At 45.8% G+C, this 25,039-nt stretch overlaps 1 protein-coding gene across 1 annotated transcript in view; it reads left to right on the plus strand.

The window, feature by feature from the left end:
• Window positions 1–25,039, plus strand: part of POLR3B (RNA polymerase III subunit B) — a 1,940,302-nt gene that overhangs the window by 536,866 nt on the left and 1,378,397 nt on the right. The window lies entirely within an intron of this gene.

Here is a 25,039-nt window from a genome sequence, read left to right on the forward strand (position 1 = left end):
ACCCTCTCGCACCAAGTCAACGTGGTCTCGAAGTCCTGCCACTATCACCTCAAAATTCTAAGGTGCATTTTTCCATACCTCTCCTTTCCCAACAGACTCGCCACGGTCCAATCAATTGTATTGTCAAGACTGGACTATGCAAACCCCCTCTACGTCGGATTCCAAGCATACCACTTGACTAAACTACAAAGAGCACAAAATGCTGCAGCCAAACTGCTACTAGCACTTGGCCCAAGAGATCACACCTCCCCAGCTCTCAAAACTCTCCATGGCTACCCGTTGCTCGAAGGGTGACCTTCAAAACTTTATCCATCTCTCACCGAGCAAGGCATAAAACCGGACCTCAATACCTTCAGGACAAACTAAAACCTTTGCATCCACCGTGCACTCTAAGATCAAGCTCTGCCGGCCTCCTAGTGATACCAAAAACCAACACAGGCAGGTTCGGTGGATCATCTTTCTCAGCCTTGGCCCCCACTCCGTGGAACTCACTTCTGCCCCGCATCCGACTCACTGAAGACCTCATGTCTTTCCACAAATTACTGCAAACGTGGCTCTTCCCTTAAAAATCGACTCTTAACACAAACAGTATAAACGGCCACAATAAACAAAAACCCTAGGTTGCTGAATCAAAAATAATAATCCTGCGTAGAGACCCAATCGAGAAAATAGAAAACTAAAACTGCCAGTGCAAATAAAACAGTAAAACTGAATAGAACGAATGAAGTGGATGAAAGGGATGAAACAGATGCAGTGGGTCGAACGGAAGGAAGTGGGTCGAACGGAAGGAAGTGGGTCGAACGGAAGGAAGTGGGTCGAACGGAAGGAAGTAGATGAACCGAAAGAAGTGACTAGATGGAAGAAGTGGCTGGAACGGGAAAAACTGGATGGAATAGAAGAAGAATTTGGATAGAACTGAAGAAGAGGGGGGGAAAAAAAAGGGAAAAAAAGTTGAAGTGGATATAAATGATGAAGTGACAGAACGGATTAAATGGATGGTACAGATAAAATGGATAGAATGGATGCAGTGGATAGAAAGGATGCAGTAGATAAAACGAATAGAATGGATGAAACATGTGGAGTGGATGGAACAAATGGAGTGGATGGAACAGAAGAAGTTGATGGAACAGTTAGTGGATGGAATGGACGGACGGACGGGTGGAGTGGATGGGACGGACCGGGTGGATGGGACGGACCGGGTGGATGGGACGGACCGGGTGGATGGGACGGACCGAGTGGATGGAACGGACCGAGTGGATGGAACGGATAGAGCCGATGGAACGGATGGAACAGATGGAACGGATAGAACAGATGGAATGGATAGAACAGATGGAATGGACGAAACGGATAGAACTGATTGAGCAGATGTAACTAATCGAGTGAGTGGAACACACAGAGGGATCTAATGAATTGCATGGATGGAACACTCTAAACAGATGGGAAGGATGAAATGGAACCACGGAATGGATAGACTAGTTTATGTGGATGAAGGATCGAGTGATGGAATGGATGGAAAGACTAGTAAATTAAATGATGAACCAGTCGAAACGTATGAACAGAAGAAGTGGAATGAACAGACAGTGAATAAAACAGATGGAATAGATGGTACTGATGGAATGCTCAATCTCAAGCGCCTTACTGATAACCACCATATCACAATACCACTCTTACTCTCCTATACACCGCCACTCAAATAGAACACAGCTATACTATGAGACATTTGGTATAGCTGTTCTCATACTAACACCTGCCACATATACTCCTCATTATCCTAATTAAACACACCAAGCTGAGCACACACAGCCAGCTTAAGCGTTCTCCTCAGGTCTAACGCAGCCGGAAACCAGTCTGGGCGTCAACCCCCCAGAATGAACACATATACCTGACCTCCCAACCACCACACCTACCGCTAAGAAGCAGCTATCATGCAACTGCCACACTGGCTGCACACGCATCTGGTGCACCCACGCACCTTATGACAATCTCTCTCTCAACTGACTTGAACTACGGTTCCCGAGGGCATTCAACCTACCAGCGCTTTGAGATCATACCAATGATACATAAGGTGCTATATAAATGCAAAGTAACATAACATAACATAACCGTCCATCCCTTCCCTACCCTGGATCACTGTCTGTCAGCACAGCACCTGGGGGCCTTGGGTCTTTTTTGTCTCCTGGTGGTGGCATGTCCTCATCAGAGTACAGGAGGGGGTTGGGGGGTCCTTTCACCTGAGCAAGATGTTGTGCAACATGAATCACACATAGTATTGCATTGTCTGGTCCAGGATGGTGGTGGCTGAAATGTGCATGTTGGGAGGGCAGGTCCTACATGTACAGAGCCTTGACCGGCCATGCATTGTTCAGTTGTTGTATTGTCTCCGCCTTTAGATTGCATTCAAATGGTGTTGGAGAATCAGTCAATGTGATGGCACTTGTACTCACTCAGTATCCAGGTTTGTTGCCCTCTGTGGCTCTCCATGTGGGCGGGCAGTGCAGGGAGTTCAGCTGCTCGTCTGAGTTACAGGGTGGGGCATGACCCGGGGTTGGGTGCTAGCATTGCATGATGTCTCCTCCTCCTCCTACTACTACTGCTATTACTACTACGTCTCCTCCTCTATGCGCCTTGTACTCTGCGCTGAAATTCATGCCTTTGCAACTCAACGGGCAGGGACAGTTGCGTGTCCCACTTTGCAGCAGCTAGTGGCAGCATGGTGTGGGTGATGAGTTTGGGGTAGGTCTGTCTCTTTTATGCTCCTCCTGAGTGGTTCTGGTGCACCTGTGCCTTGATTTCTGAAACCTGTATGCATGTACCTCTACCTTTTTTGCAGAAGTATCTGTGATGTGTTTTTTGCTGAATTAACGCTATTTTTGGAGATAATTCACTGATTCTGGGCTTGTAATGTGGTGGCAATGTTTTTTTTAATTTTTGGAGATAATTCTGCCAGGGGTAGTTCCGCCGGAGGTCATTCCTGCCGGGAGCATTAGTGTCAAATTTTCTGTAGGCCGTAATATGTGTATTGGTAAAGTTGTCAATAACTGAGTTACCACCACTTTTACCACTTACTGCCATACTTGTAATGAGGCCCTATGTCCACTCTTCCATAAGTAAGGTAGTGTCATACGCCGCGGCCGCTGGCAGTTGCTGCCATATTGGCAGCTATTTCGTAGGCTACGTCCCTATTAGGTTCCATCCGTTTTCCTCCAACCTGACGTGACGGTCTAGCTTTTTCCATTATGGCCGCCGCTGGGAGGTACTTAGTACTCCTCCCAGCGGTCATTGCGTTGCAACCCCTCTGGCGTGTTTTCCTCCTTTGGGCTCAGACGCCAGTTTTTCCGCTTCTTTCTGAAGCTCTTTTTCTCTTGGTTCTGCTCAGTTAGGCTTACCGCCACCTTATTCGTTAATTCCTCCCTCTATATTCTCCCACGCCCTTGTGGCGGTCCTCCCTTGCCGGGCCTCGCGCTCCTCCGGCAGCCCGGTCTCATTTCTTCTCTGCCTCTCCTTACCTTTTTTCTTCTTTGTTTTCTTCCGACTGTCGTCCGCTCACATTGCCAGTATTGGCTTTGCTGGACACCCTCCTTGTCCATCCTGGGATTCCGTACTCCGCTGACACCCTTCCTTGTTTGGTGCAGCCTTCATTCCTTACCTCTTATGGATCCTCTTCACGCTCCCGAACTCCACAGGATAAAATTTTATCGGATCTTTCGGGTACCACTGGAGCGTCAGTTACCGGCGACTTGGAACTCCACCTCTTCTGCAACGGAAAGGGTTTTTCCTGCCTTTGGGCTTTTTCCCTTTGCCTTGGCCTCTCTTAGGAAAGGAGTCTCAGGTCTGCTGTTTTACAGACATTCACTGTGGCTTCTTCCTGCAGCAGGCAAATTCCATCAAGAAAAGAGAAGCATTACTTGACTCGGCGCCATCTGCAATCCAGAGACCCTGAAACAAGCAGTTCAGGTGAGGAGAGTGAGGAGGGGAGCGGGTTGGAGAAAGAACACAAATTGGACAGGTAGATTCAGCTGTTAGAGTTGTTTCTATCAAAGTAGTAATACAGATTAAGTTCTGGTCCACCTCAAGAGCACTGCTCCTTTACACGCTGGCTCCAGGACAGACATTGCATTACTCAGTTGATCATCAGAAACCTGTTTTGCCTCTAGAATCAACTTTTGTGTGTTTTGCTTTAAAACCTCCTCAAATGTTGTGAATGGATAAAGTATAGGATTACGACAGTGCAACACATTGTGTTAATCCCATTTGAAGTTGCCCAACTCCTGTGGCCACCGCTCCAACCCAGTTACTAGTCTGTAAACATTTGTGTGTAGTCAAGGAACTGAGAGTTTAGTACTTTCACGCTGTGGGGTATTGATCGGGATATTATAGATAGATATAATGGTAACCAAATCAGGTTTGATTATGAAATAAGGGTTTGAGTTTCTAGCAAGGGTAAACAAACACTGGACGCGTTCCCTTAAAGGAATGCGAGGTGTGAAGGCATCATGAAGTAGACACAGACAACTGAATACAGTTTGGCTTTTATTAAGTTAAAAAGAGGGTTGGATAAAGGCCTAACTTGCCCTATGCTAAGGTCAGATGTCCCTACCTAAATAAAACTAATGATAGTCTGTGTCAGGAAGTCCAAAGCAAATGTCTGTGTCAAAAACCTATACTTGACCTCAGATCTAATTGTATAGAATGTGTAGGGTTGTCAGTCTCAAAATGAGAAGTACTCAAATAAAAGTTCAGAGCTTCCTCCAGCTTCTGGTTGTAAAGGGAGTTTCCCTTGCTCAAGGTTCAAAATAGTTCACTTTACAAAAAGGTTTCCTTCCCCAAGCTTTCAAGTCTCTCAACTTTCCAAAAGAACAGAATTCCTTGGAATAGTTCTCAGCTGTTAAGGCTTTGTTACCTTTTACCCATTTCATAAAGTTCAGTTCCTCAATTTCAGTTCACACAAGTTTTCCTTCATTCAATCACAAGTTTGTGTGGGTGACTTGAGTGGCTTTTCCTTAGGTAGGTGTACTCAGTCTATGCGCAGTCCTTTGACCGTACGGTCCATCCTTTACAGGTTACGTAACCGACATACCTTACTTGTCGTCTTCATAGTCACCTTGCCACAGTTTCAGTTTCACAGTGATGCTTGACTTACTTTCATTTCATATCCTCTTGGTGCTTTATCACTGCTTGTTTTGCCACCATTCACTTTTTTAATAACTTTTGTTGCAAAGCCAACATAAGATTCCCAGTACACGCTCCTGCTAGGAAACGTATTCGCTGTTAAAGTTCTTTTGACTAAAGTGTTGGGCACCCTTTGCCAGGTTTCATTGCACTTAACTCTTGCATACAGTTTTTTTTCATAACCATTTATTTCTTTCAGTAATACTTATTAATATCTGCTTGACTTGTGTCAATGCTTACTTGACTTTTGGCAATGCTTGTTTTCCTCTTGACAATGTTAATTTCGTTCTAGACAATGCCTTTTCCACTCTTCATTCAGTTTAATGGCTTCTTTATATTTCGCACTTTAACAGTTCTCTGCCCCCTTTTCTCTGACTGTTAATCTATTCAACACACCACGGGGTCCTTGACCGTATTCCAGTCACGTGTCTGTCGACTCCGGAACGGCACTGGAAAACCACCTTTGTTTCTCGCTGCTTCGCGCCACCTTTCCACGGCCTCAGGATCCTCTCTGAAGGACTTCACCTCGGCCCGCTGCCCCCTTTGGAGCATCAATAAGCACTGTCCTCGCTGGCCTGCAGCTGCGAACGCCCAGGGACCTTTCCTCTGCTCCTGGAGTCTCTGCAGCATTTCACAATAACGGTTCTACTTCAACTTGCTTACTCGCGAGTCGCGACCTGGATTCTCTACGGTTTCCACTCCTCTATTGCTGCAGCATCTCCGGGTCTCCGTTTCTCGCCCTGTGTCGCACCATGTTGCCATTGCATCTCCATTTTAAAGTTCCCAGCATCAATCAAGATTTTAGAAAGATTAGACCACTCCTTGTAAAAAGAAAAAAAAAAGTAGGTCTTTCTTTAGTGTTTGATGCCTCTTCTTCATCCCAGTACCAAAGTGATGACTGTGCGTGTAAGAGTCAATAAAGAGAGGATTTATGGCTCTGGTTTGTCTCTTCCTCATGCAAAAAAGATTTGTACAGTTGCACATCTTACAATTCAAAGTTAGTAACTAATCTTGTGTATGTGGGGAGGTGCACAGAAGTGTATACCGACCCTGACACTAGGTCGTAGTTAAATGGAACAAGGAGAAAGGGTGTCCACGATCTGTGGAACACTAGCGTCCCATGCACACTCAAGGTTATTGTCCTAAGACAAACAAAACTCATAAGAATGTTTTAATCTGATGTGGTAAAAAGAAGAAATTAGGACGAAAGGTTGGTTTCTCTCTTCCTCATCCCAGTACCTGACTGGTGTTTACTGGGAGATGGTCTACTGGAAAGATATGGAAGGGACTGGTAATAACCTACAAAGACCTGTGGGATATTAGACTTGTTAAAACAGGGAAATGGGGGATACCGTGTCTCACCCAAGAGTGTGTTATCCCTACTCACAGAGTCTCCTCCACCCAGGTGGTCCTCCCTTACATATCCACCCCCAGGGTCAGCATCCGATAGCAAGGGCCTTTCCCTGGCCACCTGGGTGGAGGATGTATTAGGGGAAGAATTTCTCACATACCCTTCCCCGATGCTGGTTGGATCTGGGTGTTTCACAGGGGAATCAAGAAAGGAGGTTGACATTTCATTGATCTAGACCCTTCCTATGTTCGACAATGAAACAGTATGGTTGAAGAGCCAAAAACCATTGCATAACTCGTGGTTTTGTCTCCTCCCTTTGGCTAATCCATACTAGAGGTGAATGGTCTGGGATTAGCCTGAACATCCCTCCCAATAGATGGTATTTTAGGTGAATAATGGCCCATTTGATAGCAAGGGCTTCCAGTTCTATAACAGAATAGTTTTTCTCTTTAGGGAATAACGATCTACTTATGCAGAGTATTGGGTGTTCCAGGCAATCTGGGTCTTGGTAAAGGACAGCTCCTAGTCCCGCTAGAGAGGTATCGGTTTGAAGGATGAAATCTTTAAATAAATATGCAACTTTTAGGATGGGGCTCTGGTAAAGGGCTTCTTTTAAGTTTGTGTAACAATTTTGAACATCTTCTTTCCACCTGATTTCCTGGGGTTCAGTATTTTCAACTTGTCAGTGACTCTAGCAGTTTTGCTCGAAAAACTGGGGATAAATTGACGATGGTAGCCGATAAGTCCTAAGAAAGCTGTAAAATCCTTTTTCTTTCTTGGTGTAGGGGTTTCTAGGACTGCTTTAACCTTCTCTTGTTGTGGCTGTTCCATGCCATTACTCAAGATAAATCCTAAGTACTTTACTGCGGATTGAGACAATTTACACTTTTTTGGATTAGCTGTTAACCCTGCTGCTTTTAAGACTCTCATGACTGTATAGAGGTGATCAACATGGTCTTCCCAGGTCCTACTGTGGATCACAATATCGTCTATGTAGGCCCCACCAAAATCAGAATAAGGTTGTAAGATCTTATCCATCAACCGTTGGAATGTTGCAGGGTTCCCATGTAGTCCAAATTGGAGGACTTTAAAGTGGAAAAGACCCTGGGGTGTGGCAAAGGCAGTTTTATCTTTATCAGGCCTGTACAATGGAACCTGCCAATAGCCTTTGGTAATGTCTGTGGTAGAGAGATGGACAACATTACCAAGCTGATCAAAGAGATCATCAATGAGGTGTATCAGATAGGCCTTCAAGTATCTGCTTGACTTCCTGAATGATGGTCGCTTTCTTGCCTCAGGTAGTCTTTAGGGTTTTTAGGTGTACCACTTTGCCTTCCGGGGTGCGGATATGGTGGTAGAAATCCTTTCCCTCTCCCTGGCTTCTCTTTGAATACATCAGTAAACTGGAGGAGGAGGTCATAGAGATCTTGTTTATGGTTATTACTAAGTTAAGGAGGGAACATGCGAACATGCTCACAGTGCCCACATTTAAGAGAGCTTGAGCTGGTGGCACCAGCTTCCGCTACCTAGCAGCTACTCAATGGAACGCATTGCCACCCGCACTCCGAGGTGAAAGCTCACACCTAGCCTTTAGAAAAACTGCCAAAACACTACTCTTCACATAACCAAGCCACACCTCAGCTACCCAACCGACACCTGTCTGAATGCATAATGTACTGTCTCACCTAAATGCATAATGTATTGTACTGCGCCCTGTAGTGTATTGCAACTAAGTGTAACTACAAGTCACAGCGCTGCGATGCCTTGGGGCTGCCTGTGCGCTATACAAGTGTAAAATAAATAAAAAAGGAGTACCTTTCTATCCGAGTCATCAGGTAATAAACATGACAGAATGGTGATGTGGACTCTGTAGGGCTTTCTTTGCACTCTTTTAAAAGGTTGATATGGTATACCTGTGTTCACTCGTGGTCAGGTTGGGAAATGTTGTAGTTGCAGGGTCCCGTCTGTTCTAGCACCTCATAGGATCTGTGCCATTTTGATATTAGTTTATTCTCTGAGTTTGGCAATAACACGAACACCTTTGTCCTACCGAAAAAGATTGTAAGGTGACCTTTTGATTGTATGAAGTCTTCTGCTGTTCCTGTGCCTTTGCCATATGTGTTTGGACTAAAGCTCTTTCCACAGTCATGTGTTCTTTAAGAAAATGGGCGGTTTGGGCGAGTGGGATTGGGGCTTCCTCTCTTTCCTCCCAGGTCTCTCTCCACATCCAGGATGTCTCTGGGTTCCCTTCCGTAAAGTAATTCAAATGTGGAGAATCCTGTAGAATCCTGCGGGGTCTTTCTGGCAGCAAATGAAGCCCAAGGTACCATCTGGTACAGATTTCTTCCATCCTGTTCCACTAATTTATGTAGTATCGTCTTCAGGGTCTTATTACACCTTTCTACAGGGCCATCTGTCTGTGGATTATATACTGAAGTTCTTAAGGTGGTAATATGTAAGTTGTTTCACTTTTCCCATTGGTTTGCTCATGGATGTAGAGCCCTGATCCGTTAAGATTTCTTTGGGAATCCCTACTCTTGTAAAGAAGGGTAGTAGGTGATTCTGGATCTGCAGGGTTTTGTAAGCTCTAAATGGACAAGCTTTTGGATATTGAGTGGCATAGTCTACTATTACAAGTATATACTTGTTCCAAACTATAAGGTGATACTTTATGAAGGGGAATAATGGAAGTTTTCAGGGAAAATAGTGTTAGTGTAACCTCTCTACCACGGGTGGCTAATCCCCTTTACTGCTTTTAGGAAAATATTCCTGCGGGCCAGGCAGCCAAAACTGAGTGGGAAAGTGCAGTCGATCATCACTTCGCTACGAGTCACACTGGTGGAGACCGCAACAGTCCAGCTTTGTTTGACACCCCTGTGGAATCCAGGTGAGCGTAACAGAACGCAAAGCCTTACTACAAATCTCCACCCGGGCGTTATGGAGACCTCAGAGATGAACCAATTAGCCCAACTACTGGGAGAACTAAGGGCTGAAGTGCATTCCGCCCGTCAAGAGACTAATGATCTCAGGAGAGAACTGATTGTGGCAAACAAACATACGGATGATCTCGCCAGGCAATTACTTCAAGCTCAAGCTGGGCACACACCTTTACCTGGACTCTGGGGAGCTTCTGCCCAAGCTCAATCAAGTAATGCAAGTCATTTTACCAGGGACAGTTCCTTTAGCACCGCCAGAACGCTTTGCGGGGGACCCAAAAATGTTTGCCGTGTTTATGGACCAGTGCCGCCTGCATTTTTTAAGTAGACCTGGAGCCTTTCCGAATGATCAAGCAAAGGTAGCCTTTGTACTATCGTATCTCAGCGGCAGTGCAGCCGATTGGTCTATTCCACAACTCAACCAGTATGACCCTCTTCTTCGGGATTTTCAGGGTTTTCAACTAAGCATGGAAAGACTATTTGCCCGACATTCCCAAGGCCAAGCTTTGGATAATAAACTTTTGTCCTTGCGTCAGGGTAACCAGGATCTGCTGACCTACATCGCAACCTTCAATGGGTTGGTGGTAGAAACCGGATGGCCAGAGGTCAAGCGGATTACACTATTTCATCGTGGGCTACGAGGTGAACTAAAAGACGTTTTGGCACAAGTAGTGAACCCACCTCAAGATTGTGCTGAATACATAGACCTGGTTGTCCAGTTGGATCACAGACTTCAGAATCGGAAGGCTGATCGGGCTAGATTCGAGAATCGAGTATTGGTAAGACCTAAGGACAACGTCACCCCTAAAGGAACTGATGTATCTGAACCCATGCAAATTGGGGTGCGGGGGTTAAAGGACCTTTGACTCAAAAAGAAAGGGACAAGAGGCGGCAGTTACAATTGTGTTTGTATTGTGGAACCTCGAGGCATTTTTTACGGGATTGCCTAGTGAAACCACCTAAGAAGGTGGTAGGAGTCGCCGACAAAATCAATATGGAATCAGAGCCGGGAAACGACCACACCCGACAAGCGTAGAGTTCGACTTTCCGAGCATGAAGGAGGACACTCAGACCTCGCACCTAATTATACCAATGGTCCTTATAGATCAAAGGCAACCATCTCGTATGCACGCAGTCAGAGCATACATAGATAGCAGAGCCATAGGAAACTACATGGATTGAGAATTAGCTACAAGGATGAACCTGCCTCTTTGCAAAAAACCCACAACAGATCTAATCACCACCGTTGATGGGACCGAAATAGCTTCCGGTCCAGTAACTCATTCAACTATGGAGATGACACTGTTGGGTCAAGATGGGTATCGAGAGAGCATTGTGTTTGACTTAATCAAGGCCCCACAGTTCCAAATAATTGTGGGAATGCCATGGTTGGAAACTCATAATCCTTGTATTGACTGGTGAGAAAAGAGAGTGACCTTCTCGGATTGTGCACACACTTGTTACCCTGAAAGAACTTTAATCAAAAGACTGGCTACGGTCACGAATCCAATAACTCAGTTACCCCAAGAATACCAGGAATTTCAGGATGTTTTCCAGAAAGACAAAGCAAAACACGTTACCACCCCACAGATCATATGATTGCCACATCGACCTGATGCTCAAATTCCATGCAGCAGAATCTACGCCCTCACTGAACCCGAACATCTTCATTTACGGCAATATTTGGATCAATACCTCGCTAATGGCTTCATTCGCCCGTCCAAGTCTCCGGCAGCATCGTCTTTATTCTTCGTCCCTAAAAAGGAAGGTGACCTTAGGACTTGTATTGACTATCTGTCAAGTTGGGAAGCCCGAGAGGGCCGCGTACCTGATGTCTTGGAGGTCGATCTCGCAAAGGTCGCCAGTCTGGAGCTCGTGAAAAGATGAACAAGTGGCACGAAGAACCAGCCTCTCCACCACCCACAATTAGAAATGGGTGGAGGATGGACCGACTCCCAATGTCACGAAGTCACTCTTCTGATAACTGTGACACAGACTGGTGAGGCCAAAGTTTAGGTGAAGATTGCTGGCAACATGAAGTCCGATGACAATACTCCGGAGGCTCAAGAACTGCAGTATTAGTCAAAATGTCCGACGCGGCAAGACAGGTCAATACCGCAGAAAGAAAAGATCTTGGCAGATGCTGGTGGTCCGACAGGAGCAGGCAGACAGGAATGAGGGAGACCAGATATAACTAGCAGTCTGGCCCTAAAAGGAGCCGAGTAGACGGACCCAGAGTTGACCTGGAAGAGTTGCTTGGCTGGGCCCAGGTAAGTGATTGGCAGGTTCTGGACGGGATTATGGCAGGAGTGGGCAGGCAGGCCCAAGACAGGACCCAGGTTAGAGTAGCAGGCAGGCCCAGGGCAGGCCCTAAGAAAGTAGTTGGCTGGCCCAGGACAGGGCCCAGGTAGGGGTAAACAGGCAGGCTCAGGGCAGGACCCTGGTAGGGGTAAACAGGCAGGCTCAGGGCAGGAACCTGGTAGGGTAAGCAGACAGACCCAGGGCAGGACCCAAGTAAGGGTAAACAGACAGGCCCAGGACAGGACCCAGTAGGGGTAAACAGGCAGGCTCAGGGCAGGACCCGGTAGGGTAAGCAGACAGACCCAGGGCAGGACCAAGTAAGGGTAAACAGACAGGCCCAGGACAGGACCCAGATAAGTGTAAACAGGCAGGCTCAGGGCAAGTCTCAAGAAGGTAGAGGGCTGGCCCAGGACTGGACCCAGGTAAGTACAGGAGCACAGGAACAAGCGAAGCGAAGCAAACCGCGTTGAGACGCGGCTTGCATCGATTCGTGGCCTCCTTTTATGGGTCGCCGGCGCCCGAGAGGCTTGGAACGCAAGCCGCTTCGTCTCCGGGCACCGGCGAACCCACAACGAGGCCTGGAAGGCAAGCCCTTCCAAGGAGGCGAGCCCAGTCCATGGCGCATGTGCGGAACCGCGACAGAGGTCTCCCGCGCATGCGCCGTAGGCCGCCGGGCCCAACACCCAACGCTCCTCCCCTGGCGAGTCCCCAGACGCGAACGCGCGGGTAGACTCGCCAGGAGGAAAAGGGAGCGGCAGACTCCGGTCTCCCATGTGACATGACACTATCGCGCATTAAACCAAATAACGGTAAAAAAAACGATACCAGTTGCCCCTGATCCCAGAACTACTGGACCAAGTAAAAGATGCTTGTATCTACACTAAGTTGGACCTCCGAGGGGTGTATCATCTTGTACGAGTGAAAAAAGTCAACAAATGGAAGACTGCCTTCCGTACCAAATACGGTTTGTTTGAATACCAGGTGATGCCTTTCGGGCTTTGAAACGCACCAGCAGCCTTCCAGTATTTTATGAATGATGTCCTTCGCGAACTCATAGACGTCTGTGTTGTTGTATACATAGACAACATCTTAGTATACTCTTCATCTGAATCAGACCATGTGAAGCACGTTTGTGCTGTACTAGAAAAACTACGCCAGCATAAATTATATGCGAAATTGGAAAAGTGCGTTTTTCATACTTCGGAAGTTGAATTCCTTGGATTTATCCTGACCCCAAATGGAGTTCGAATGGATTCACGAAAGGTGGATGCAATCCTCAAGTGGCCCTGACTTACCTCGATTAAAGGGGTACAGAGTATGCTTGGATTTGCGAACTTTTACCACAGATTCATTCCTGATTTTTCACATCTTGTACACCCCTTCACGGCTCTTTTGCAGAAAAATAAACGCTTCCATTGGACAGAAGAAGCTGAAAAGGCCTTCCAAGACCTAAAACAGAAATTTACTTCAGCTCCTGTTTTAAAGCACCCACGTCCAGAACCTCCGTACGTGGTTGAAACTGATGCATCCAGCTTAGCCATCGGAGCTGTCCTTTCCCAAAAGGATCCTGAAACTGGTCAACTTCACCCAGTGGCGTTCTGGTCACAGACGTTTTCAGCACCAGAGTTAAACTATGCAGTTACCAACAAAGAACTACTGGCCATCAAGTCGGCGTTCAAAGCCTGACGGCATTATCTTCTCGGAGCTCGACACACCATCACCGTAATCACAGATCACATGAGCTTACAATATTTAAAGACAGCCAAGGCTCAATCGTCATGCCAATTTAGATGGGCCTTATTCTTTGCGGAATATGATTTCGTGATTACTTACCGACCAGGTTGTCGAAATGGCTAAGCAGATGCCTTATCTCGTATTGGAATGGGAGAAGCATATTCAGAACCAGAACCAGTACCCATAATTTTTGAGAGAAGAATTCTTGGTATAACCACTCTACAGACTCTGGATGACATCCATAAAAAGATTCAACAGCTTTTCGACCCTGCAGCCTTACAAAGCTGGTTGAACAAAGGCAAAGATTATTCAGTCACTGATCACCTACCATACTATCAAGGACGTCTTGACCTACCAAATAAAGAATTACAAGAACATGTTATCTCCAATTACCATGAGTCTTTGATAGAAGGGCATCCTGGGATCGCTAAAACCGAGGCCAAGATCAAAAGACAATTCTGGTGGTCTACTTGGTGGAATGACATTAAGTCATTTGTACTGTCTTGCGGTATTTGCTCCCAAAATAAGACCCAGAAAAGGAAACCAGCAGGCTTATTGCACCCTTTGGACATTCCGCCTACGCCTTGGCATACCTTATCCCTTGACTTTATTACTGACCTTCCCCCCCATGTAATGGGTATAACACCATCCTAGTTATAGTGGATCTTTTTTCCAAAATGGCTCATTTCATTCCATTAAAGGGTCTACCGTCAGCCTTGACCTTGGCCAAGAAATTTCTAGAACATATCGTCCGAATACATGGATTCCCCTCCTTATTGGTTTCCGACCGGGGAAGTCAGTTCATTTCTCAGTTTTGGAGGAAATGCTGTCAATTGGCCCAACTCGACGTTAGACTATCAACCAGCCACCATCCTCAAACCGATGGTCAAACTGAGAGGACCAATCGGACACTAGAGCAATACCTACAGTGCATGTTACACCAAACCGAAGGCAATTGGAAAGAAATTTTGTGGATAACCGAATATGCATACAACAACTCATTGCACTCAGGAACAGGACAAAGCCCATTTTTTTTACTATATATGGGCGACATCCTCGAAACTCTGAACTCGATTCGCCCAACACTTAGAGATGCCCGCCGTGAACCATCTACACGCAACTATTACACAAGCTTTTAAAAAGGCAACTGAACATTTGAAACAGGCTAAAGAGAGATACAAGAAAACTGCAGATCAACATAGAAGCGAAGCTCCGAAATATCAGATAGGAGACCAAGTTTGGCTGGCTTCAAGACACATACCTTTAAAGAGGACTCGAACCTTTAACCCCAAGTATTTGGGACCTTACACTATTAAAGCCATTATTAATCCGTGGCCGTCCAATTGGAGTTACCGTCAAATATGCAAATTCACCCAGTCTTTCATGTTTCACTTCTAAAGCCAGTACAACCAGGGACAAGGATAACTAAACCACCTAATCCCATCCTAATAGACGGGGAACCAGAATTTGAAGTAAAGAATATTTTGGACTCAAAAATAGTCAAATCAAGACTTTATCTGGTTGATTGGAAAGGTTATGGTCCACAAGAAAGGTCATGGGAACCAAGTGACAATATTCATGCACCTCGATTGGTGAAAAGGTTCCACCAGAATTTCCCAGACAAACCGGGACCAGTGAGGAGAACAGCATTAGGATGGGCCTTGGGGAGACAGGGGGGGGAGTGCTGTCACGATGCCTGCCCCCAGACGTCCGGAACAGGTCCATCTGTCCAGGGAACAGCCACCCAAGAAGACACAGGAATTCCCAAAACCCCACCTAGGGGCTATATGGGTTCAGTCCTGGCGCCGTAGGTGCCAGGCTCATATTTCCAACTTTAAACTATGCAGGTCATCCTGCAAAGAACTCATGTACAGGCCATCATGAGGCCATGAAGGGACTACTTTCCTTTAGGAACTATTTTGCTGCTTGGGTGTGGTACTGGAACTTCTTACCTGGGAACTACTTTTTTGATGCTATTTAAACCACGACCAAAGGGCAGCACACGCTTCGCGTTATTCTGCATCTTAGCAGCGTAACGCTCACTGTGTCTGCAGTGCAGCATCCACTCTACAGCCACACCCGTCTTGTGTCCGCAGCCGATCCTAGAGAAAAGGAAAGAAGAAGAGAAGGTTAGAACAAGGAGATTTCCATTTGGTCGTCATCTTTTCCTGGAGCAGCGCACCTGTGGATAAAGGAAAAGACATTTAAATAAACCTGCGTCGCATTGCCAGCTGCAGCGCCGTGCCATACTCACCTGTCTTCAGAGCATCTCCACGACCCGGCGCAGCACCCGTTGAATCGCCGCCCGAAACATCAGCATCTGAAAAGACAAGAACAAACAAAAGGTGAGCGGGGTTCCGCCAAAGACATTCTTTTACTTACTCGGAATTTTACGGCTCGAGGCAGCCCTGGTCACCATCCTACGTGAAACATTTTCGGCAAGGCGCCACACCTGCAATGAAGATAGAGAACTATTGGTTAATTACATTTGGAACAATATTACTTGCTAGACAGTGCTTGGTACAAATTGATTCTTATCTAAGCGCTACCTTCATCCATCGAGGTAAACTCACTCCTTGGATCACGCTGCAAGGGAATAGGCATGAAAGGAGCAAGAGTGAATTAACAGACATTTGAACTCTAAAAGAACTATACATTTGGTTTACACACTACTTACCTCTGAGTCATTGTTGTCTGGAACTCTGCCAAATACCTTCGGATCAGTGAAGTAACTGAACTTCTACGTTCCACTGCACTCCACGCAGGATGGAGAGTTCATCCTTCCAAACAATAAGGTGAGACTTTATGAAGGGGAATACTGGAAGTTTTCAGGGAAAATAGTGTTAGTGTAACCTCTCTACCACGGGTGGCTAATCCCCTTTACTGCTTTTTTTAGGAAAATATTCCTGCGGGCCAGGCAGACGAAACTGAATGGGCAAGTGCAGTCGATCATCGCTTAGCTACGAGTCACACTGGTGGAGACCGCAGCAGTCCAGCTTCTTTCGATGCCCCTGTGGAATCCAGGTGAGCGTAACAGCGCTGGTCTTTTAGCAGATTGTGCAAGACTGGACACTGGTCTTCATATCTGCCCGAATACTGGGCCAGTAGAATTTGTTGAGGATTTTTGCTTGGCTTATTGACCGGCCATCAGATGGGGGTGGCCATTTCCAGGCAATTTGTGACTCTTCGGTATAACCAACTGTGTTCTAACCATGCCGTCTGGAGTTGTCTCCCCTGTACATCAACCCATGATTTTAAAAGAAAAGGGTCCTCCTTTCCCATGGCCCTCTCGTTCTGGTGTGATTTGTAAGAAGGCTTCAGCTAACAGTGGATCATTTCTTTGAGAAAAGGCTTGATCGGGAAGAGTTTCTGGTTTTTATTCTATGACCCTCCTGGTGTTGGGTTTTTGTGGGGTGTCAGGTTCCTCGAAGCCTCAGGTACCTCGTTCTGTTGCTTCTTTCCCGGCCTCTTCCATTGTCCTAGGAAACACTGCTCTTTTGAGCCCCCTGTACAATTGTATTCCCCTGACTGAACTGAAAGGGATCTTTCCCATGGTCTTGTAGTAACACCTGTATTTCCCCCCTGAAGTCTGGGTCTATAACCCCGGCTAACACATCTATTCCAAATGTCCATGCTAACCCCGACTTGGGAGCCAACTGGATGTATGTATGTGGGGGGTCGGATCAAGACCAGATCAGCAGGTATTAGTCTTCTTGCACCTGAGGGAATGATTTCTTCCCTACTGCTGCAGATATCAAACTCAATAAAGCCTTCTGTTGCTACTGAGGGGTATGACACTTTGGCACGCAACTTCCAAACTTTAGGTTTCCCCAACTTGTATTGGTTGAGCCACATCCCACTGTTGACACCATTTGTGAAGGTATCATAAAGTAGCCCCAGACAACTGAATACAGTTTGGCTTTTATTAAGTTAAAAATAGGGTTGGAAAAAGGCCTAACTTGCCCTATGCTAAGGTGGGATTTCCCTTCCTAAATAAAACTATTGATAGACTGTGTCAGGAAGTCCAAAGCAAATGTCCGTCTGTGTCCAAAACCTATGCTTTCCCTCAGATTTAATTGTATACAGTGTGTGGAGATGTCGGTCTCAAAAGGAGAAGTGTTTAAAAAAAAAAAAGGTCTGGGCTTCCTCCAGCTCTTGGTCAGAAACGGGCGTTTCCCTTTCCCAAGGTTCAATATAGTTTTTGTTAAAAAAGAGGGGTTCCCTTCCCCAAGCTTTCAAGTCTCTAAACTTTCCAAAACAACATAATTCCTTGGGATACTTCTCGGCTCTTCTGGCCTGGTTACCTTTCACCCATTTCATAAAGTTCAGTTCCTCAATTTCAATTCACGCAAGTTTTCCTTCATTCTATCAGAAGCTTGTGGGGATTTGAATGGCTTTTCCTTAGGCTGGTGTACTCTGTAGGCGCAGTTCTTGGACCACACGGTCCACCCATTACAGGTCATGCAACTGTGAGGAAGGCATGGTATCAAGTGATGACACACACACAAGTGATACAATTTCAAAACCTTTATTTGCTGGTCAGGATGGTGTGATGCCTAACTTGCCCTAGCTCTAAGGTAGAAATGTTCCCTAATCGAAAGTAAGAAAAGGGAAATCTAAGTCTGTTAGTCCAAAATTAAATGATGTCTGTGTCAAAATCTATACTTGCCCTCACTTCTATACAAATACAACATGTAGGGGATTGGATAAACTCAATAGTGTTCAAAGTAAAATCAGGATGGCACTAGAGTTCTTCTGTAGCTCCTTTCCCCAAGTTCAAATCACTCAGGATCTCAAAGCTGAACAGACTTTTCAGGTTAAAAAGTTGAAAGCACCTTATTTCTCACAACGGGTGTCTCGGGCTTCCCTTGTCCAAGCTCAGACCCTTCTTCCCATTACAATGTTCATTTTACACAAAGTTCCTTGGGTTTCTACAGGTTCCCATTCCCTGAATTCAAAACTTTCTGGACCATACACTTAACGGTCTTCTTAGTTTTCCCTCGCCTAAGTTTCAAGTCCTTCTTTGATTTCACAATGTTGCACTCTCTTTAACACAAATGTTCAACTTGTAACACACAAAAGTTCCTTAACGGTTCAATTGGCTACTTTTGTGATTCCCTTCCTCATTTTTCAACTTCCTCTGAGATCATGGTCTCACCACCTGCCCCTCATATATTTGTTACCAACTTGTCACAAAGTTCACAAATGTATTTTGCTCATCTCTGCAGCCCTCCTGGATTAATCTGGATTAATCCCCTGCCTGGCGGCCATCCCAACACTTTTCCAACACTCTTTGCTTTATGTCAATATTTTTCCATTAGTTTGGGGAATTTTGCTCCCACTTTATTTCTCGCGCAGTTACTCTATTTTGCTCAAATTTCCTGTCTCCGCACAGCTCTCCTCTTTGCCGACACTTCCTTTCTTTACACAGAGTATTTCGGGAATGTGTAATCATACACGTGACCAGTCTGTCACTTTTTACCCTTTTCCGTAAACACACCAGGCTCTCACTGTGCTTCACTCACCAATTGTGTTTTCTTTATCAATGTTGTTGCTGTCTGAGGTCAGCGACACACCGCCTGCCCCTCGGACACTCCTGGGCTCCTTTCCTGGCCCACTGGAATGAGTGTTGCTGGTTACCAATATCAAAAGGGATTAGCAAGCCACCTGGCTCCCTTCCATGGACTCTCCTTGCTACTTGGGGACACAGCTACCGCGCCACGCTTTCCTCTCCTACTTCACCTTACATACTTCACCTTACATACGTCCCGCTCTCCTCCAGCTGGTCCTGGGCAGCCACAGCTTCTCTCCCTACATGCTCATCTTGCCTTCTGAGCTTGCTGCTTTTATACTCCTTGGGAGTGGCAACAGGCTGCAAGTGAGTGTAGTCAACTTTAAGTGCCTGACGAGCCTGACCTTGTTAGTGGGACATCTCCATGGAGCATATTGTTGTACCTCTGTTTGCATATTCTTCATCACAGTACCATAGTGGTGTTTCCCATAGGAAGTCTGCACTCCTCTTGACTCCCTCTTCCTCTTATCTCCCTCTTCCTCATCATAGTACTTGAGTGATACTTGGGACGAGGGGTGGGGGGAGACAAGAGGGTCAAGGTTGTGTGCCGTAACAGGTCCTATAAAGTATAAAGGCTGAGGGGTGGTGGCTAGGTCACTGTTGAGGAAGGGAGGATAGATATGTTGTTGAGGAGAAGTGTGCAATGTATTTAATGCTTGCCTTCTTTTATCATTCTCAGATTAGGATAGCAAAGAATGAAGCAGCTGGTTTTCACAACAACCTGGGAACGTAGAGGGTAGGTCAGTGTTGGCTTCAAAAGAAAGGTTTTGCCCAATCTTGTCTTTAGATTTTCTTATGCTCTTCCTTTTCCCTGGTTTTTTAGATGGTTTTGGAATTTCCCCAGAGTTTAAGGGGTAGATATCAGAATATCCCTTAAATGCTTCAGGGATATAGTCACCTACTTCTCTAAGAAAGGTGGAATACGTCTCACCTAAGGGCTGCTCAAGTCCATCCCACAAAGATCCCGTACCTTGGTGATAAAATGGAAGAAAAGGTTTCTCACACAACTGACATAGCTTAGTTGTCCCTGCGTCACAGTCACCTTGCCACGGTTTCAGTTTCACAGTGACGCTTGACTTCATTTCATATGGTGCTTTATCACTGCTTGTTTTGCCACCATTCCCTTGTTTAGTAGCGTTTGCTTGTAAAGATCAACATAAGCTTCCCAGTACACTCTCCTGCTAGGAAACGTACTCACTGTTAAAGTTCTTTTAACTAAAGTATCTGGCGCCCTTTGCCAGGTTTCATTTTACTTTACTCTTGCATACAGGGTTTCTTTTCACACCAGTTAATTTCTTTCTGTAATACTTCGTAATATCTGCTTGACTTTTGGAATGCTTGCTTGACTCTTGTCAATGCGCATTTGCCTCTTGACAGTGTTCATTTTGTACAAGATAATGCTTTTTACACTCGTTCTTCATTCAATTTAATGGCTTCTTTATATTTGCCTCTTTAACAGTTCTCGCTCCTTTTTACGTGGGCCGTTAATGTATTTAAGCATTCTTAGCTTCTTTTGTGCATTCGACAAGCCTGGGGTCCCCCTGTCTTCTGGGCAGACTCCACCGGTTTCCAGTCACGTGTCTGTCATCTCCGGTACAGTGCTGGTAAACCTCCTTCGGTTCTTGCTGCTTCGCGTCCCCTTTCCACAGCCTCAGGATCCTTTCCAAAGGAATTCGCCTCACCTTGCTGCGTTCCTACGAGCACCGGCAAGCACTGTCCTCGCTGGCCTGCAGCTGCGAACACCTGGGAAGCTTCCTTTCGCTCCCAGCATCTCTGCGGTGTTCCACAGTGCCGGTTCTGCTTCACCCGTTTTACTCGCAAGTCTTGACCTTGCTTCTCTACGGTTCCTGCTCCTCTACTCCTGCAGCATCTCTGGGTCTCTGCATCTCATCCTGTGTCCCGCCGTGTTCCAAAGAGGAAGAAGTCCTCTTCTTGCCATTGAGTCTCCATTTTAAAGTTCCAGCATCAATTACGGTTTCAGAAAGACTAGACCGCTCCTTGTCAAACAAACAGTCTTTCTTCAGGGTACTGGCTGGTCTTATATTCCCAGAAAGATTCTGGCTTAGCAGTCTGACTTGCGACTGTTTAGCAAGTTTCCCATATTTTCCTTTGGGGGTCTAGCCAATCTGACCAGGTCTGGATTGTGCCTCCTATTTAGCTTGGTAATCTTTTTAACAGGTAGGCAGGTGTTCCCAAGTGTTGATTGTGGCTCGCCAATTCCACCAATTTCAGAATATCTCCCAGGTAGACTGTTATTCCCTAGTCTTATCGACTAGCTTCTCTAGAGCGTTTAGGCTTGGGCCTTGCTAGTTTATTTCCCCAGGAACACAAGTCTCTTCAACTGCCTCTAATTTCTGCACTGTCCACTACATCTTTCTTTGCTCCTCCTCCTTGTGGCTCTGATGGCATTGGAATGTATCCTCTCTTCCATTCCTCCTTCTCATGGTCTTTACCTCTCTCGACTCCTTCGTTTCCCTCGACTTTCCTTCGTCTTGATGTGTTCTTACATTCCTTTTCTCAGTCCCTCTGTTTTCCTTTTGGTTTTTCCCTTCTGGCATGCCTTAATTTCCTTGTGCTCTTCGTACTCCATCCTCCTGCTCACCTTCTCTGTGAAATCTCCAACTGTCGCCAAACTCTTACACCCTCCCCAAATGCCAGCTTCCTTTTATACCTGCTATTGATAATGTTTTAACACCGGATATCTGTGTGGGCTTAATTGAGCTCAAAGATTGGTTCCTCACATTCAGGCCAGCTCCCTCTGCCTACGCTGCTACTTGTCTGTTAATGCTTACTTGGCAGGCTGCGGTGCAACAGACTGACATTTGTGACGATTCACAGGATCTCGTCACATCTCCCCACAGTAGAGCCCTTACCTAGGAGACCAATATGCAACATTCTCCCTAGAGGTGGTGGAAAGCAGGACTTCACAGGGAGCGACTCCGCTCTTGGGGACAAGGACTGCCTTTCCGTGAAGGAACTCCCTGACCCACTTTCCTACAAGCTCCTCAGACCACCAGTACCTCAGAAAACCCAACCTGAGCAGACCACTGTTTGCTACTGTAAGACAACTTCCAATACTCAAACAAAACTCAAATCCACTGAGTAGAAAGCATGATGAGTGTGAACAGGTTGGAAACCAACTATACTGTTAAGAAGTAGAGTGGCAGAGTAATGCTGATCTCTTCTCCATGCAAAGTAGACCACAATGTGAAGAGTGTGAACCACAGTGTAGTAGAGAATACTTCATGGAGAGTGTGGAAATGCAATGATCCTGTGTTGGGGAGGGGTTTTGGGGGTTTGCTACGGGAAGGGCTTGTATAGTGACAACAAGCAATCAAGAATTTAGGAATGATAAAGTCTTCTTCTCTTGGAAGGGAAAGTTCCCTGGGTCGACCGATTTCGGAGGAGCAGTGCGGTAGGCTTTGGCAGAGTATACCAATACCTACGAGGGCACTCCAGATTCGTGAGATGAGGATAAAAGTAATGCTGCAATGGCACCTAACCCCAGAAAAATTGCTTAGGTATTATACTTCAGTGCCTAGGGTCTGCTGGTGGGGATGCAGAGAGGTTGGCACCTGGGACCATATCTGGTGGATATGTCCAGCTTTTCAACCCTTCTGGGAAATGGTCAATGCGGCTATGAAAACCATCTTTGGCCCCCAAATCTGCAGAAACTGTGAGGAGGCAATGCTGGGGATAGGGGATGCACTAGAAACCCTTCCAACGAAGGCTCAAAGAAAGGCATACGTGATTGTATTGCAGCAGAAATTGAAAATAATAGAGATCCCTACGGAGCACGAATGGATCGCCAAGATTTGGCATTTTGTATATTTGGAATGGGTGACATATGCGATACACGGGGATGAAAGGAAATTCAAAGAGAACTGGGACTTAGTACTGTGTTTCCTCTGTAATGACTACTGTGTATACTGGTGCCCACAGAGAATCTGAATATTGGACTGGATTTGATTATCATGGTTGACAATGGGGTGAGGGGTGCGTTGCTGATACTGGCGAGCTGCTGTTGGGGGTTGTGGGGGAATCGTGGGGGGGACAAGGTAGGGATGGAGAAGGGTTGAGGGATTGGGGGGGTTTGTCTCTGTTGTATTAAATGAAAAACTCAATAAAAACACATTTAAAAAAATGAAAAGGGTTGGATAAAGGCCTTTCTGTCCCTATCCTAAAGTTGCCCTACCTAGGAAACTAAAACTAAAGATTATTCTGTGTTGCCTCGTTAAGCATATAAACTGTCCTTGTGTCCAAAATATATTACTCTGACCCTCACACTAAGAAATTGACAACTACGGGTGCAAGGAAATGTATCTGGCTTATATTTTGACAAAATGTGTTGATAAAAATCAATAGATAAATCAAACAGAAACAATCTTTTTCTGAAGAGGAATTTTCAGATCCAGATGGTGACTTACCTTCCCGTGGATATTTTAAGTAAGATGCCAAAGGTGTTTTTCAAACAGCTTCTTAAGAATGGCAAAGTCTCTTTCAACCAACAGTTCCTTGAAGATGGCAAAATTGCCTGTGGTATACTTCTTTACCATACACTTAAAAAAAAAATGAATGGGTTTCCTCATACAACTCTGAGCCTCCTGGTATACTCCCCTGCCAGGAATCTTGCCTCCCACATTGCTTCACTGTACTGCACTTTATTGGCTTGAGGTTTTACTTGTCCAACGTTCCCACACTGACAACTCATGAATGGAGACTTGTTCAAAGTTTGCCTTTTTATATTTTCATCAGTATTCATTTGCTTAGGATAATACTTGCTCCAACTTTCCCCATATCGATCTCTCATATATTGGAGTTTGTTAAAGCGCTGCCTTTGTGTTTCACTTGGTTGGTATTCAAATATCCTTAACGGCTCACATGTCTGTCGGTACACCCCAGAGTCCCCAATGGGTAGGTTTAGACTCACTGGTGTATTGAAGCATTCCTGACACATGACAGGATGCTGCAGTGAAGCTCCAACTTCGAAATGGTTCTTCTCGCACTGCAGACCTCTTTCCAGCTCTTCGAACTGCTTAACATTCTCCGGGCAGCATGACCGCAGCTTCTCTGCTCCACTGTGTTCCCAACAGCTCTGCCTCTGCTGCTGGCTCCTCAACGGTTCTCTCCCGGTGTCTGCGGGTTCCCTTCTGGCCTTGCGCCACACCGTATGTCAAGCTTGCGAGCAGTGGAGTAGAAGTGTTTGCTCGTTCCAGCACGGCCCTTCCCCATACTGCTGTTTGCTTCAGCTCTGTTTCTCTCGTCTCCTACTCTGCTTCCTTCTTCTCTGGTTCTTTTGATCTGAATGCAGATAGCAGCTTTAAATCTCCCACTCACTTGGGCCTCCCCAAAACCACTAGCCTGCATGCTTCACTTTGTGTTATTTCTTATCCGCATCAACTCGTTTCTCCTCTTCCTTAAGGCTTTCGGGGATTTGGAGTCAATAGCATTTCTATGATTTTCAGTGTGATATTGTTCAGCATTTCTATTCAGAAAACCATTAAAGACAAGAGATGCTAAATGTGTGTTATGAGTGTATGAGCAATGAATGATGTTTTGCCTAGAGTGATTTTCAAGAAGGAGTTTTGGGGGTTTGCTACGGGAAGGGCTTGTATAGTGACAACAAGCCATCAAGAATTTTGGAATGATGAAGTCTTCTTCTCCTGGAAGGGAAGAATACTGTCTCTTTCCTGATGGGGGTCACCATCTTTCCAGACAGCGGTCCCCTCCCACGTGATCCTCCCTCATAATACCACCCCCAGGCTCAGGATCCGGTATCGGCTGCTGTCCCCTTGCCACATGGGAAGAGATCTTTTTTGGGGAATCAGTGATGACTCTGTAGGATTAATTACATGTAAGAACATTCATTTGTAAGAGCTTATGTAACCTTTAAAAAATATATTTAAGTCGGCACTTCCTCTACAAAGCACTCGATCTAGAAAGAAGATGTAGGTCTTTTAGATGTTGAATCCAAAA

Source organism: Ambystoma mexicanum, chromosome 12 (assembly GCF_040938575.1).
Source record: "Ambystoma mexicanum isolate Mex_15411 chromosome 12, UKY_AmexF1_1, whole genome shotgun sequence".
In the NCBI taxonomy this organism is placed as follows: domain Eukaryota; kingdom Metazoa; phylum Chordata; class Amphibia; order Caudata; family Ambystomatidae; genus Ambystoma; species Ambystoma mexicanum.